General features: G+C 41.6%; 1 protein-coding gene and 1 long non-coding RNA gene across 2 annotated transcripts in view; one reads left to right on the forward strand and one right to left on the reverse strand.

Moving 5' to 3' along the window:
- The window catches only part of si:ch211-51h4.2 (uncharacterized), a 435,103-nt gene that overhangs the window by 417,236 nt on the left and 2,703 nt on the right, over window positions 1-15,164 (reverse strand). The window lies entirely within an intron of this gene.
- On the forward strand, window positions 495-14,979 carry LOC134344781 (uncharacterized). Its single transcript, XR_010017521.1, has 3 exons — window positions 495-640; window positions 14,357-14,456; window positions 14,870-14,979. It is a non-coding gene; the product is annotated as an uncharacterized LOC134344781 (long non-coding RNA).

Raw genomic sequence — 15,164 nt, forward strand, 5'->3', positions numbered from 1 at the left:
GTTAAAACAAAGTGTCAGTGAAGGAAATGTAATCAAAGATCAAATTATATGTTATCAGCACATCAGAAGTACTCAAAAGTTTCATGCGTGTGCTCAAAAGCTCCTTGTGTGTACTTCTACTCACTTTATACTACCAGTAATATGGGGGTGCATTCAATTGCAGAGGCTTCTATGAGGGGTCATTGTCCTTTTCAAATGTATTTTTTTTTAATGATTGCAAGATCCTGTTGGATATTAAGAATTTAAAGTACTGCAGGTCTGCCCCATCAGCGAGTGGCTCATCAGCAGAGAAACTGAAGGAGCTGGACTTGGTGTATATTGTGCTACTGCCTGCACTCGAGAGGCATCGGAGCATGAAGGTGGTGTAAAGTCTAACAGCCAGTGACTGCCTTAGTCGCTTTTCTTGTGATCGCAAGAATCTGTTGGACAATCTTAATGTGGAATGCTGCAGGTCCAATTCACTGATTTACTGGCAGACAGCAGAGGAGCTGCATGGCCTCGGTCACAGTGAGGACTAGGCCCAGAGCCACGGTGTCGCCTGCTTACAGCTACCCAGGAGAGAGGCATCAGAGTTGGTACACTTCTCAGGAGGTGGTGTGGCACGGTGTCTGTGCTGCCCCCAATGTTCGTTCAGCAGAAGGTAAGCCACATTGTGTTTGACTGCAGATTTCTGCAACATCCATGGACTCAGGGTTCCGGATCTATATTTTTTTTGTAACTGTACTTTACTGATATCTTGCAATATATGCCTTATGCTATGTGTGAATGTACTGTAATTTGCACCTTGGCCTCAGTGTAACGATGTTTCATTTGGCTGAATTCATGGATATTCATGTATACTTGAATGACAATTAAACTTGAGTTTGAATTTATGGCAGTGAGGCTAAGCACAGCTCCAATGCCATATTTAAGTTTACTGACAACAACACTGTTGTTGGCCGAATCAAAGATGATTATGAATCAGCATGTGGGAGGGAGAATGAAAACCTGGCCAAGTGATGCCACAACAACAACCTCTCACTCAATATCAGCCGAACCAAGGAGCTGATTATTGACTTCAGGAGGAGGAAACTGCAGGTCCATGAGCCAAAGGTCCTCACTGGGGAATCAGAGGTGGAGAGAGTCAGCAACTTTAATTTCTTCAGTGTTATCATTTTCAGAGGATCGGTGCTGGGCTCAGCATACAAGTGCAGTTATGAAGAAACCACAGCAGTGCCTCTACTTCCTTAGAAGTTTGCTTAGCTTTGGCATGATGTCTAAAACTTCTATAGATGTGTGGTGGAGGGTATATTGACTGGTTGCATTACAGTCTGGCGTGAAAACACCAATGCCCTTGAACAAAAAATCCTACAAAAACTATTGGATACAGCCCAGTCCATCACGGGTAAAGCCCTCCCCACCTTGAGCACATCTACGTGGAGTGTTGTCACAAGAAAGCAGCATCCATCATCAAGGACCCACACCACCCAGGCTATGCTCTCTTCTCACTGCTGCCATCAGGAAGGAGGCACAGGAGCCCCAGGACCCTCACCAACAGATTCAGGAACAGTTATTAACCCTCAACCATCAGGCTCTTGAACCAGTGGGGATAACTTCACTTGCCCCATCACTGAATTGTTCCCACAATCTTTGGACGCATTTTGAAGGACTCTTCATGTTATGTTCTTGATATTTATTGCTTATTTATTATTATTCTTTTTTTTTGTTTTGTATTTGCAGCTTGTTTTCTTTTGCACACTTAGTTGTTTGTCCGTCTTGTTGGGTGCAATCTTTCATTGACTCTATTGTGTTTCTTGGAGTTACTGAGTATGTCTGCAAGAAAACGAATTTCAGAGATGTAGATGGTGACATATACTGTATGCACTTTGATAATGAACTTACTCTGAATTTGAGTTGAGTTGTGCCTATAAGTTGTCATGAATGACCTCAACTGATGCATTGATGCTTGCTGCTGTTTGCATGGAGGGGTGGGGAGAGTGCAGCTATGTTTCTCTGTCATTTATACTTTTGGGGTTCTTCTGTTCTTTATGGAGGTCTGCTAAGACAAGTATTTCAGGTTGTATACCTTCTCTGATTAAAGAGAAACTGAACCATTTTGAATGATTAACTTCCCTAATATTGATTGGCAAAAGATTTAGTTGGGACATAATTTGTTAGGTACTTCCAGAAAGGATTCCTGATACAAGAGAAGGAGACTTTGGCTCAAATGGCTTTGAGGAGAACAAGCAGTGTCTAACGATGCTGTGTCATTTAGACCATAAGACATAGGAGTGGAATTAGGCCATTCAGCCCATCAAGTCTGCTTCACCATTCCATCATAGCTCATCCCAGATCCCATTCAACCCCATACACCAACCTTCTCCCCATAACCTTTGAAGCCATGACCAATGAAGATAAATCAGGAAGAGTGATAGTAATAGGAGACTAGATAGGGGAACAGACAGGAAATTCTGTGGCTGTGAAAGAGACTTCCGGATGTTGTGTTGCATCCCAGGTGCCAGGGTCCAAAGTGTCTCAGAGCAGCTGCAGAATATTCACAAAGGGGAGGGTAAACAGCCAGATATCATATAACCATATAACAATTACAGCACAGAAACAGGCCATCTCGGCCCTTCTAGTCCGTGCCGAACTCTTACTCTCAACTAGTCCCATCGACCTGCTCTCAGTCTATAACCCTCCATTCCTTTCCTGTCCATATATCTATCCAATTTAACTTTAAATGACAACATCAAACCTGCCTCAACCACTTCTGCTGGAAGCTCATTCCACACAGCTACCACTCTCTGAGTAAAGTTGTTCCCCTTCATGTTACTCCTAAACTTTTGTCCTTTAACTCTCAACTAATATCCTCTTGTTTGAATCTCCCCCACTCTCAATGGAAAGAGCCTATCCACGTCAACTCTATCTATCCCCCTCATAATTTTAAACACCTCTATCAAGTCCCCCCTCAACCTTTTACGCTCCAAAGAATAAAGACCTGACTTGTTCAACCTTTCTCTGTAACTTAGGTGCTGAAACCCAGGTAACATGCTAGTAAATCTTCTCTGTAGTCTCTCTAATTTGTTGACATCCTTCCTAAAATTCGGTGACCAAAACTGTACACAATACTCCAAATTTGGCCTCACTAATGCCTTGTACAATTTCAACATTACATCCCAACTCCTATACTCAATGCTCTGATTTATAAAGGCCAGCATACCAAAAGCTTTCTTCACCACCCTACCCACATGAGATTCCACCTTCAGGGAACTATGCACCATTATTCCTAGATCCCTCTGTTCTACGATTTACCATGTATGTTCTATTTTGATTAGTCCTACCAAAATGTAGCACCTCACATTTATCAGCACTAAACTCCATCTGCCATCTTTCAGCCCACTCTTCTAACTGGCCTAAATCTCCCTGCAAGCTTTGAAAACCTACTTCATTATCCACATCTCCACCTATCTTAGTATCATCTGCATACTTACTCATCCAATTTACCACCCCATCATCCAGATCACTAATGTATATGACAAATAACATTGGACCCAGTATAGATCCTTGAGGCACATCACTAGTCACCGGCCTCCAATCTGACAAACACTTATCTACCACTACTCTCTGGCGTTTCCCATCCAGCCACTGCTGAATTCATTTTACTACGTCAATATTAATACTTAACAATTGAACCTTCCTAACCAGCCTTCCATGTGGGACCTTGTCAAAGGCCTTACTGAAGTCCATATAGACAACATCCACCGCCTTACCCTCGTCAACTTTCCTAGTAACCTCTTCAAAAAATTCAGTGAGGTTTGTCAAACATGACCTTCCACGTACAAATCCATGTTGACTGTTCCTAATCAGACCCCGTCTATCCAGATAATTATATATACCATCTCTAAGAATACTTTCCATGAATTTACCCACCACTGACGGGCAATGCTAGGTCATGGTGCACATTGGCACCAGTGACACAGGTAGAAATGAGGAAGAGGTCCTGTGTGGTGAGTACAGGGAGTTAGGAAAGAGCAGGAACTCCAAGTAGTAATCTCCGGCAGGAATAGGATAATAGTACAGATAAATGAGAGGCCAAGGAACTGTTACAGGGGACAGCGTTTCAGGTTCTTGGATCACTGGAACCTCTTCTAAGGCAGGGGTGAACTTTACAAGAAGGACAAACTACACATAAACTGGAAGGGAACCAATATCCTGGCTGGAAGATTTGTTACTGCCACTGGGGAAGGCTTAAAGTAGTTTGACAGGAACAGGAACCGGAGCACCAGGTCAGAAAGTGGAGGGATGGTGAGGAACATAGATGTCAGGGCCAGTAAAAACAGACACGAGCAAAGTAATAAATATGATGGGGTGGATAGTTTGAAGTGTGTATATTTCAATGCTAGGAGTAAGTAAGTAAATAGTTAATTGTGGTTCCTCCTTGGTACATGCCAAAATAAGAGAGAAGTTCAAAGACAAAATGGTGTCAGTATGGGACGTTGTGACAGTCTAGAGATGGGAGATTAGATCTTTTGTCAGATCTGTTGTCTCTGTTTTCCTAAATGATGTGTCTGACTTGTAGAAGTGCAACAGGTACAACTAATGGATGAGAAAAATACTAGACTCAGGGGTTTTGAAGGGTATAAATGGAGGCCCTTTCTTTGTGCAAGGGGAAGAGACTGGTGCTAGTGCAAAGGAGATAGGGATAAGTACATCGAGAAGGTTAGAGCATGTTGAGTCAGAGTTAGAGAGAGAAAACAGGCTGCATCTAAGATTGTAGCTCCCCTCCAACATTGCAGAGATCGGCCTGCTTAGTGGATGATAAGTATTATTTTGACTTCTCTACCACTACTACTGTAGACTTTTAGTGCAATAGCTGATTTTGGCCAAGTCCACATCTAATATGTGGAGGGTGTTTAAAGATCAACCACACACAGTACAGGAGAGGTATGTTCCAATCAGAATGAAGGATAAGGATGGCAGGGCAAGACAACCTAGGATGTCAGAGGTGATGAATTTAGTTCAGAAAAAGGTAAAGTACAGGGGTGCTAGAAAGTCTGTGAATCCTTAGAATTTTCTCTATTTCTGCATAAATGTGAGTTAAAACGTATTCAGATCTTCACGCAAGTCCTAAAACTAGATAAAGAGAACCCAATTAAATAAATAACACAAAAACATCATACTTGTTCATTTATTTATTGAGAAAAATGATCCAATATTACATGTATTTGTTGGGAAAAGTTTGTGAACCTCTGGGGTAATGCCTTCTAAAAAGCTATTTATAGTCAGGGGTTCCAATCAATGAGATGAGAGCGGAGGTGTAGTTTGTAGAGCTGCCCTGTCTCCAAAAATGTCACACAAAGTCGGGTTACTGACAGAGCCTGCTTTCTCAAGGATGTTCTGTTTATGTGCACCATGCCTCGATCAAAACGACTTTCAGAGGAGCTTAGAAGAATTGCAGAGATGCATGAAGCTGGAAAAGGCTACAAAAGCATTTCTAAAGACCTGAGTGTTCATCAGTCCACAGTAAGAGAAATTGTCTACAAATTGAGGAAACACAAAACTCTTGTTACTCTCCCTAGGAGTGGGCATTCTGCAAAGTTCACACCAAGAGCACAATGTGCAATGCTAAATGAGGTGAAAAAGAACCCAAGGGTAACAGCAAAAGACCTGCAGAAATCTCTAGAACTTGCTGAAGTCCCTGTTTATGTGTCCACTACAAGAAAAACACTGAACAAGAATGATGTTTATGGTAGGACATCACAGAGGAAACAACTGGTCAAAATTTTTTTTTAAATTGCTGTATGCCTCAAGTTTGCAAAAGACCATCTGGATGTTCTACAATGCTTCTGGGATAGTGCTCTGTGGACAGATGAGACAAAAGTTGAAGCTTTTGGCAGAAGTGCACACTGCTATGTTTGGAGAAAGAAGGGCACTGCACACCAACACTAAGACCTCATCTCAACAGTGAAGCATGGTGGAAGGAGCATCATGGTTTGGGGGCGCTTTGCGGCCTCAAGGCCTGGACAGCTTGCAATCGTTGGAGGGAACAATGAATTCACAATTTTATCAGGACATGTTACAGGAGAATGTCAGGGTAGCAGTCCATCACCTGAAGCTTAATAGAAGTTGGATAATGCAACAAGATAATGATCCGAAAGCCAAGAGTAAATCAATGGTTTAAAAAGAAGAAAATTGGTGTTTTGGAATGGTGAGTCAAAGTCCTGACCTTAATGCTACAGAAATATTGTGGAAAGACCTGAAGCAAGCAGTTCATTCAAGAAAACCCACCAACATCCCAGAGTTGAAGCAGTTTTATAAGGAAAAATGGCCTTAAATTCCTCCAAGCCAATGTGCAGAACTGATCAACGCTACTTGAAATGTTTGGTTGAAGCTATTGCTGTACAAGGGGTCGCAACAGTTATTGAAACCAAAGGTTCACATACTTTTTCCAACAAATACATGTAATATTGGATCACTTTTCTCAATAAATAAATGAAAAATATGTTTTTTTATGTTATGTATTTAATTGGGTTCTCTATCTAGTTTTAGGACTTGTGTGAAGATCTGATCACATTTTAGGTCAAATTAATGCAGAAATAGAGAAAATTCTAAAGGGTTCACAAACTTTCTAGCACCACTGTATGTAAAGCTTAGGACGGAGAATCAAACAGAGCTCTTGAGAATTATAAAGAAACCAGAAAGCACTCAGGAAGGGAATTAGGAAAGCCAGGCGGGCCATAGAAATTCATTTGCAACTAGGAATAAAGAGAAATCCTAAGACATTTTATAGATACGTGAAGAGCAAGAAGGTAACTAGGGAGAGGGGAGGACCACTCAGGGATAAAAAGGGAGACATTTGTTTGCATGTGCAGGATGTGGGTAAGGTTCGTAATGAGAATATTACATTGGTAAGGAGAGGGCTGTGAAAGTTAGCGAGATTAGTCCTGATTGAATTAATACACTAGAGCATTTCGAGGTAAAGGAAAAGGTAGTGTTGGGTCTCTTAAAGAGCATTAAAGTGAGTAAGTCCCAGGGCTTGATGGGATATACTCCAGGTTATTGAGAGAGTCAAGAGAAGAGATTGCTGGAGCCTTGACCAATATCTTCATGTCTTCTCTAGCAATAGTCAAGGTCCCGGAGGACTGGTGAAAAGCTCATGTTCTTCCATTCTTCAAGATGGGAATCAGAAATAATCTTGGAAACTACAGACCAGGGAGCCTCACGGCAGTGTTAGGAAAACTACAGAAGCAAATACAGGAGAAAGTTCTTAAGGATAGGATTAATGAGCATTTGGAAAATGATGGCCTAATTAGGGAGAGCCAAGATGGTTTTGTGCAGGGCAAGTCGTGTATTACTAACATGAGTTTTTGGCAAGAGTGACCGATGAAGGTAGAGCTGTGGTTGTTGTCTACACGGATTTTTGTAAGGCATCTGGGAACGACCCTCATGGGATACTTATACAGATGGTTAAGATGCATGAGATTCAGAGTGAAGTGGCCATTTGGATTTGGAACTGGCTTGCCCATCAAGACAGAGGGTAGTTGTTGAAGGGACTTACTCTAGCTGGAGGTCTGTATTTAGTGACATTCTACATGGATCTGTACCAGAAGCACTGCTGTATGATGCATGTAAATGATCTGGATGAAAATGTAAATGGGTGGGTTAGTACACTGTGGATAGCGTAGACGATTGACAAAAATACGGCAGGATATAGATTAGTTGCAGATACGGGCGGAGAAATAGCAGATGGAGTTTAACCTGGCCAAATGTCAAGTTTTACACCTTGGCAGGTCAAATGTAAAGAGTCAGTGCATTCAGGGCAAGACCCTTAGCAGCATTGATAAGCAGAGGGATTTTGGGGTCAAAGTTCATAACTCCCTGAAAGCACCTCCATCAGTGGACAAGGTAGCTAAGAAGACATATGGCATGTTTGCCTTTATTAGTGAAGACATTGAGTTCAAAAGTCAAGAAATTATGTTGCAGTTTTCTAAAACTCATATTAGGCCACATCTGGAGTATTTAAATCAGTTCTGGTTGCCTTATTATAGAAAGGATGTTGAGGCTTTGAAGAGGGTGAGTAATATGTTTATCAAGATGCTGCTGGATTAGAAGGCATGAGAGGCTAGACAAGTGTGTGCTTTCTCTTGCATGGCGGAGGCTGAGAGGAGATCTCATAGCGGTTTATCAGATTAGGAGGCACAGAAAGAGAAGACAGGCAGTATCTTTTATTCCCCCCAGGGTGTCTAGTAACAGAGAGCATGCATTTAAGGTGAGAGGGGACAATTTCAAAAGAGATGTGAGGGTCAGTTTTTAAAAATATATACAGAGTGCTGGGTGCCTGGAATGCGCTGCCTGAGGTGGTGGCAGAGGCAGATACAGCAGGGATTCTTAAGAGAAGTTAGACAGGCACATGATAGAAATGGAAGGATACCAACATTGTGTAGGCAAAAGGTATTAGTTTAGTTGGCTATTTGATTACTAATTTAATTGGTTCAGCATAACACTGTGGGCTGAAGGGCCTGTTCCTGTGTTGTACTGTTCTGTGTTCTAATGTGTACAGGCCATAATGGATCTAGTACTAGGCGGTGAACCTGATTAGGTGACAAATCTCTTGCTGGACAAGCATTTTGGAGATTGGGACCATAACTGCCTGACCCTCAGCATTGCCACAGAAAACAATAGCAGCAGAATGTATGAGAAAGTATTTAATTGGGGGTGATTACAACGGTATTAGGCAGGGACTTGAGAGTGTAAAATGGAAATAGATGTTCTCTTCAATAAACTAGCTTGTAAAACTCTGGACACTGATTTTTAAATTGCGAGAACTAAGATTTGTCAAGGAACATCCTAACATAGTTGTACTTACAAACTAAAAGCTAGATTCCTTCATTAATCTCCAACTAATTCAACTTGATGCACATGATACAGGAGGTGGGTGAGACAACGAGCTATTACAAATAACATGGGGACAGACAACAACCTAGTGGTAGTCCTTAACACCTCAGCTCCACAATAAACCACACTTGCAGCCAAGCTTTTACAACCTCGCAATGTGGAAGAATGGCAGCTACATTTTGCTTACAAAAGCAGTACAAATCCAAGCTCGCAAATTATTTCACAATTAGCCCACTTACAACCAGTATCATAATGGAAGATGTCATCAACAGATTCCATTTTATTCATCTCACATACATCAGAGTGTCAGTTTGTCAGATTGCCTGCATTCGATCAACTGAGGCACCAGGAGCTCTGGTTAAACTGAAGTCAATAGGCATCAAGGAGAAAGGACTCGTGGCTGAAGTTATACACGGCACAACAGATGGTTGCGGCTGGGTGACAGGAAGTGGCCACAACCAACATGAAAGGGTTTATGGACAATGACACAGCCAGATGAAATGATCCTGCAAGATGAATCCACCTCTATCATCAGAGAAATCATGCAGCTAAGACAGACAGACAAGCCAGCATAGCACTAGAAGACAGAAATCTGCCACACAGAGCAGCAGCTGTAGGCAACTAATGTTTACCCCAGGATTTTCTGAGAAGCAAGTGGGGACTGCATCTGAGCTAGGTTGGAGGCTTTGCACAGAACAGTTGCTAGGACTGGCATTGAAGGCAACTGTGAATGCCTTGAAGAGGGCAAACAGTGGCAGTATTGAGTGACAAGTAGATTACATAAGTGAAGTAGATATGGGGAAAGCAAAGGTAGGCGTGGGCAAGACACGTGAGAGTGTTATGGAAGAGAAGGTGGCAGGGTAGAAATGGGAAGTGTGCCCAGATGAGGGAAGGTAGAAGGTTGTCCAGCATCAGAGGGTGAAGAGAATAAGGATAAAATAGGAGTTATAAGTAAAGAGATTAGAAAGCACAGGGCACTGTAAAAGAAGAGATTTATGGATAGGAACAGTCATGGGGAGGAAGGATGAATGCAGGTAAATCATGGTCAAAGGCACATCTGCTGGTGAGTGCACATATTGACAGGTGCCAATGTACGCATCTCAGTTTTGTGCAGTTCTCTTGTTAGCCCACACTACCATCAGTCTACTCAGCTCACTGCACTCACATTCTCCCTTGAGCTACACTCCAGCTGACCTCTCCTACCGGATTCATATCCATTAGTCAAGCTCACCATCACCTGCTTTTACCAAAATCTGTTCTCCAGTACTATGCAAAATTTTAGACAAACACTATAGCTAAGATGCCTAGTACTTTTGTGCAGTACTGTATTTGTCAAGGTGAACGGAGAGTGAGTTTGCAAATCTGGGTAGCACAGGTACAGACACATCTAGCCCTGAGACACCAGTCAAGGTCATTTGTCTCCAAACAATTGGTTTATTAATCACTACAGAATGTCACTCTGGAGCTTTCCACTCCCTCCCCCTTTCCCCAACCATAATACCCCTCTCCTTGATCATTTCCCATTCTCAGTTGACAATTAAGACCCATATCAGAATCAGCTTTATAATCACTGGCATGTATTGTAAAATTTGGTAACTTAACAGCAGTAGTACAACACAGTACATGATAATATAGAAAGAAATAAATTACTCAACTACAGTATGTATATGTATATCAAATAGTTAAGTTAAGATAGTGTAAAATAGAAATAATATAAAAAGTGAGATAGTGTTCACAGGTTCAGTGTTAATTTAGGAATCAGGTGGCAAAGGGGTGGAAGGGCTCCTGAATTGCTGAGTGTGTGCCTTCATGCTTTCAGGCTTTTATACCTTCTTCCTGTCATTAACAATGAGAAGAGGGCATGTCCTGGGTGATGGAGGTCCTTATTAATGGATGCAGCCTTTCTGAGGCACCAATCCTTGAAGATGTCTTGCATACTGCAGAGGCTAGTACCCAAGATGGAGCAGAATAATTTTACAACTTTCTGTAGCCCGACCCTCCAAGCAGACCATTGCCTTTGTCAGAGCTGGGGAGCAGCCAATACCTGCCTAAAGAACATCTGCAGGGGACTGGCAGTTGTTGGTGGACCTCGAAGGGCAGCTGAAGTTCCCCAACCATATTGCAGCCACTACCCTGCAACCAGACATTGTCCTAGTGTCTGAATCTACTAAGCAAGTGGTGCTGCTGGAGCTGACAGCTCCACCATGGGAAGATAGCTTGGAAGAGGCCTTTGAAGGGAAGCTCTCCAAGTACGCAGGACTGGTCAGCAACTGTCAGCAGGCTGGATGGAGAGCGAGGTGTCTCCCAGTGGAGGTCGGTTGTAGGGGATTTGAAGCCCGTTCCTTCAGCAATTTGGGCATCGAGGGAGAGAGGAAGAGGAGAGCCATCCGCAGTACCACCGATGTGGCAGAGAGGGCCTCAAGATGGCTGTGGCTCAAAAGGGGGGAGCCATGGAGTCATAAGTAGCTAGCCATCTGGACACAAGCTGGTGTCTGATCAGCCCTGGCTGGGTCACCTGGAGGAGGTTGTATGATGTTGAAAGACCCAAAACACCTGATGATTCCAGGAACATCACTGAAGATGCGTCCAGAAGCATCAGTAGATGTATGTACACAGCTTCTTTTAATCACTCACATACGTCATGAAATTTGTTTGGTTTTTTTTTGCAGCAGTACAGTACAATATCAATATATAAAATGACTACAGAGCCATGCAAAAACCTTAGGCACCCTAGAGAGATATATAGATAAGTTTTCTTTGGTGAAGCAGTAAGAATCACAGATTTTATCCCTTGCCTCAAACAGTCATTGGGCACTGTGCTAGACTGGACAACATTAATTAGGATGTATTAAACCTGGTCAACCCAAGGTGAATTTTTAACCCCATACACTCTCCATCAGAAAACACCATCTGCTTCCGTTCCATAAAATCATGCTCATACACTTTTGCCTCTACTCATCAATTGCAGTGAAGCTTGTTCATACCTTTTATCATCACCAAACTTGGCAATATTCTTCCTACTACTCTCTCCTCCATCAATTTCAACTCATCCAAAAGAGTGAAGAAGCTGCCAGTCAAGCCAACATTTACCATCCATCCCAACTAGGCTTCTGTTTATTTGGCCATTTCAGGTAGGAGGTAGGAGGTTGGAAAGATTTCTTTGTCACAAGGTCATTAATGAAATGTGTGGGTTGGCAAAGAATAATTCCGAAGTGGCAAGGTCATAATTACTGAGAAAACTTTGATTTGGAAAGACAGAATTTAATAACAACTTTCAAGCAAAATCAGGCAATAATATTTTAACTTCCATCACTTTAAACCATAAAGCTACCACTGTCATAAAAACCTAAATGGCTCCCTTGCATCCTGTAATGATGAGAATCTGCTGTCTTTGCTTGGCCAATGTTACTAAAAGCCACAGCGGAATGACAGATACTTTTCTTAAATGTTCCATCAAGCCAGTGAAGGACCACCAGGAATTGTATTTAAAGTCAATGGTCCCACTAAAATTCACAGGCTAGAAATAAATTATAGATGCAAACACTTAATATCAAGCATTTATTACACATCTGTTAGAATTCACCCTTTTTGGAACCATATCTTTGAAAAGTGTACAATAGAGATTTACTAGAAAAATGTCCCAACTAAGGGTCTCTGGTTATGTGGAGAACCAGTATTGTTGCTCTAAGCAGAGAGAACTTTATGAGATTTGATGAAGAGGTTCTGAAGCAAAATACTGCATCTGGAAATCTGAAACAATGAAGTAAATGCTGGCAACACTGAGGAGATCACACTACATTTCTGGAAAAGAGATCTAAGTGAATTTTCTGGTCGATGATTTTATTCCACAAAGTCAAAAGCATGATGAGCCCTTTTTAAGATAATGAGAAATAATTTCCACTGGCTGTACCACTGATAATGAGTAGACACAGACTTAATGCAAAAATTTAGAAGGGAGCATTCTAGTTAAGCATCAAGTTGTCATGATTTTGAAAGAAAGGAATTAAGTAAATTGTTGAAGGAACAATTAAAGAACTATGGTGATGAAACAGTTCAGTGGGACGTGCAGAGAGCTAACAGATTTTCTGAACCCATCAGTTTGCCCCTGTGCTTTACTATTCTAAGAATCTAATCCACATGATTAGCTAGGATGTATTTGCCTTGCCAGAATTGCTATTTGCTGTTTTCAAATGTTCAGCCTTACCATTTAACAAATATTAAGCAGTTTGAAGGGTTGGGTTTCCTCCCACAGTCCAAAGATGTACCAGTGTTAGTAGGTTAATTGGTCATTGTAAGTTGTCCCGTGATAAGGCGAGGGTTAAATCGGGGGTTGCTGGTGGCGTAGCTCGAAGGACCGGTAGGGCCTATACCATGTTGTATCACTAATTTAGTTAATTAATTAACTAACAGAGGTTGTTCCCCTGCATGGCTCTAACACATCCAAAAAGACCAGAACATCAAAAAAAACAAACAAGAATCTGAAATAAAGCATGATCCAGCAATGACCAGTTACCTCTCCAAAACAACAGTGACAGTAACTGCAAGAGGTGGGATTTAGATGATAGTTGTATATGCAAAGGAATAGTTCTAGTATAACAGTATGATGCATTAGATCAGTATGTTGACTGGTCTTGGCTCTTTCAGCAATGTTCTGTATAATAATATATTGCAGATACACAAGATGTTGCAACAGCAGAAATGAAACGATCAGGAAAGTGTTTGAAGCCAAGTTTATGTCTTCAGCTGTGAAGTGAATAAGCAATAACCCTCCAGAAATTGACCAGCTATGGACATCTGCTAGGCAAGCAGTCTCTAAGGCACTTCATCTACACTTGATTGCTGCACAGAGATGCTACCTTGAGAACTGGAAAACCTCAGCAGGACAACAGATTTCAGAGAGTTTTTAAGATACACAAAGATTCTGCCCACCAAGTAGCAGGAAAATCATAATGTGATAATCCATTAACATCACTGCAAACTGGCAAAAATAAGGGTTTCTTCAAGATCTTAATAGATTGTCAGTATATTTAAGGAAAATGCAACAATTCAACTGTTTGAACTTTTATAGATTTGAAGGTGGAAGCAGATCCAAAATCTGCACCATACTATTTAAATTCTGTTCACCATTTGTAGTCTAGCTTTTAAGATCTTAGGTAATGTGCAGCAATTCTGAAAGAAATGTCTTCAGTTTGTCAGGAAGTAACAAGCAAAATAGGTCAGAGTTTTTACTTTCATGATGTAAAAGCATCATACAGCACTTCAATAGTCATCAATCTACAAGGCATTCCGTTATGGATCTACTTAATCACACAGATCGATTGTCAAGAGTCAAAACTTGAGCAGCAGCTTGCACAGCTCCATCTATCCGCTGAGGGTGTTAAATTCATTTGTCAAATGGAGTAAGACATACTTGTCTCCATTTTGTCTTTATCATTTTTTCTGAACTTTTTTTTTTCTTGTGTCACTGATCACATCCGTGAAGCTCTATGAAGATCAATCATTGCCACCACAAGCATCATTCAGACTGATCAAGGAAAGCATGCTAAAGATCTTTCAGGATCAAATTGGACCCATATATCTCGGTAAATATTTTTCTCTCCAATGCTCAGTATAGTTATTCTTACTGCCAAGTGACAGTATAACATTTAATTATTTCATTTATGATCCTTTATCGGAGAATTGACATCAAGCTGCAGAAGAAAATACTTGAAATTGGGAGGAGGGGTGGAAATTGAGGGATTCCAGAGCTACAGTTGAAGACTAATTGTGGAGCAATATAAATAGGTGTACAAGACCAGAATTAGAGGAATACAAACTTCTCAGAGGTTATAAGACCAAAGGCCACAATGGAGATGGACAAATACAAATGTATGAAAGAAATTGAACATAAGAAGAACTTCTGGGAGGAGTTAATATGGGGTCAGAGGGCGACTTCTTCAAGCTCATCTGCACAGCTTAAATTCTTCTATTTAATGTCTTGTTTTTCCTTTTCAAGATGGCTGGGGTCCTGTCGGAGTCCATACAGCTGCACTCAAAGTGTAATTCTCTACAGAGCTGGCCAACAGGCCATTTCTCGATATTTCCAGGAGCGGCCTGGAAGACAGGAGTCTTTGGGGCGCAGCCCTAGGCGATTTGATTCCCCACTGGCATCACCAAAAAAATCTGGTACATTACAGAGGCTGGAACGGCGGGACAGCAGATGCAGCTACTGGAGGCCTCTATATTTGGGAGATCTCTCTCTCTCTCTCTCTCACACACACACAATTGAGGGTGCAGGTGGTGGAAAAAAT

This window comes from Mobula hypostoma, chromosome 4 (assembly GCF_963921235.1).
Source record: "Mobula hypostoma chromosome 4, sMobHyp1.1, whole genome shotgun sequence".
Lineage (NCBI taxonomy): Eukaryota > Metazoa > Chordata > Chondrichthyes > Myliobatiformes > Myliobatidae > Mobula > Mobula hypostoma.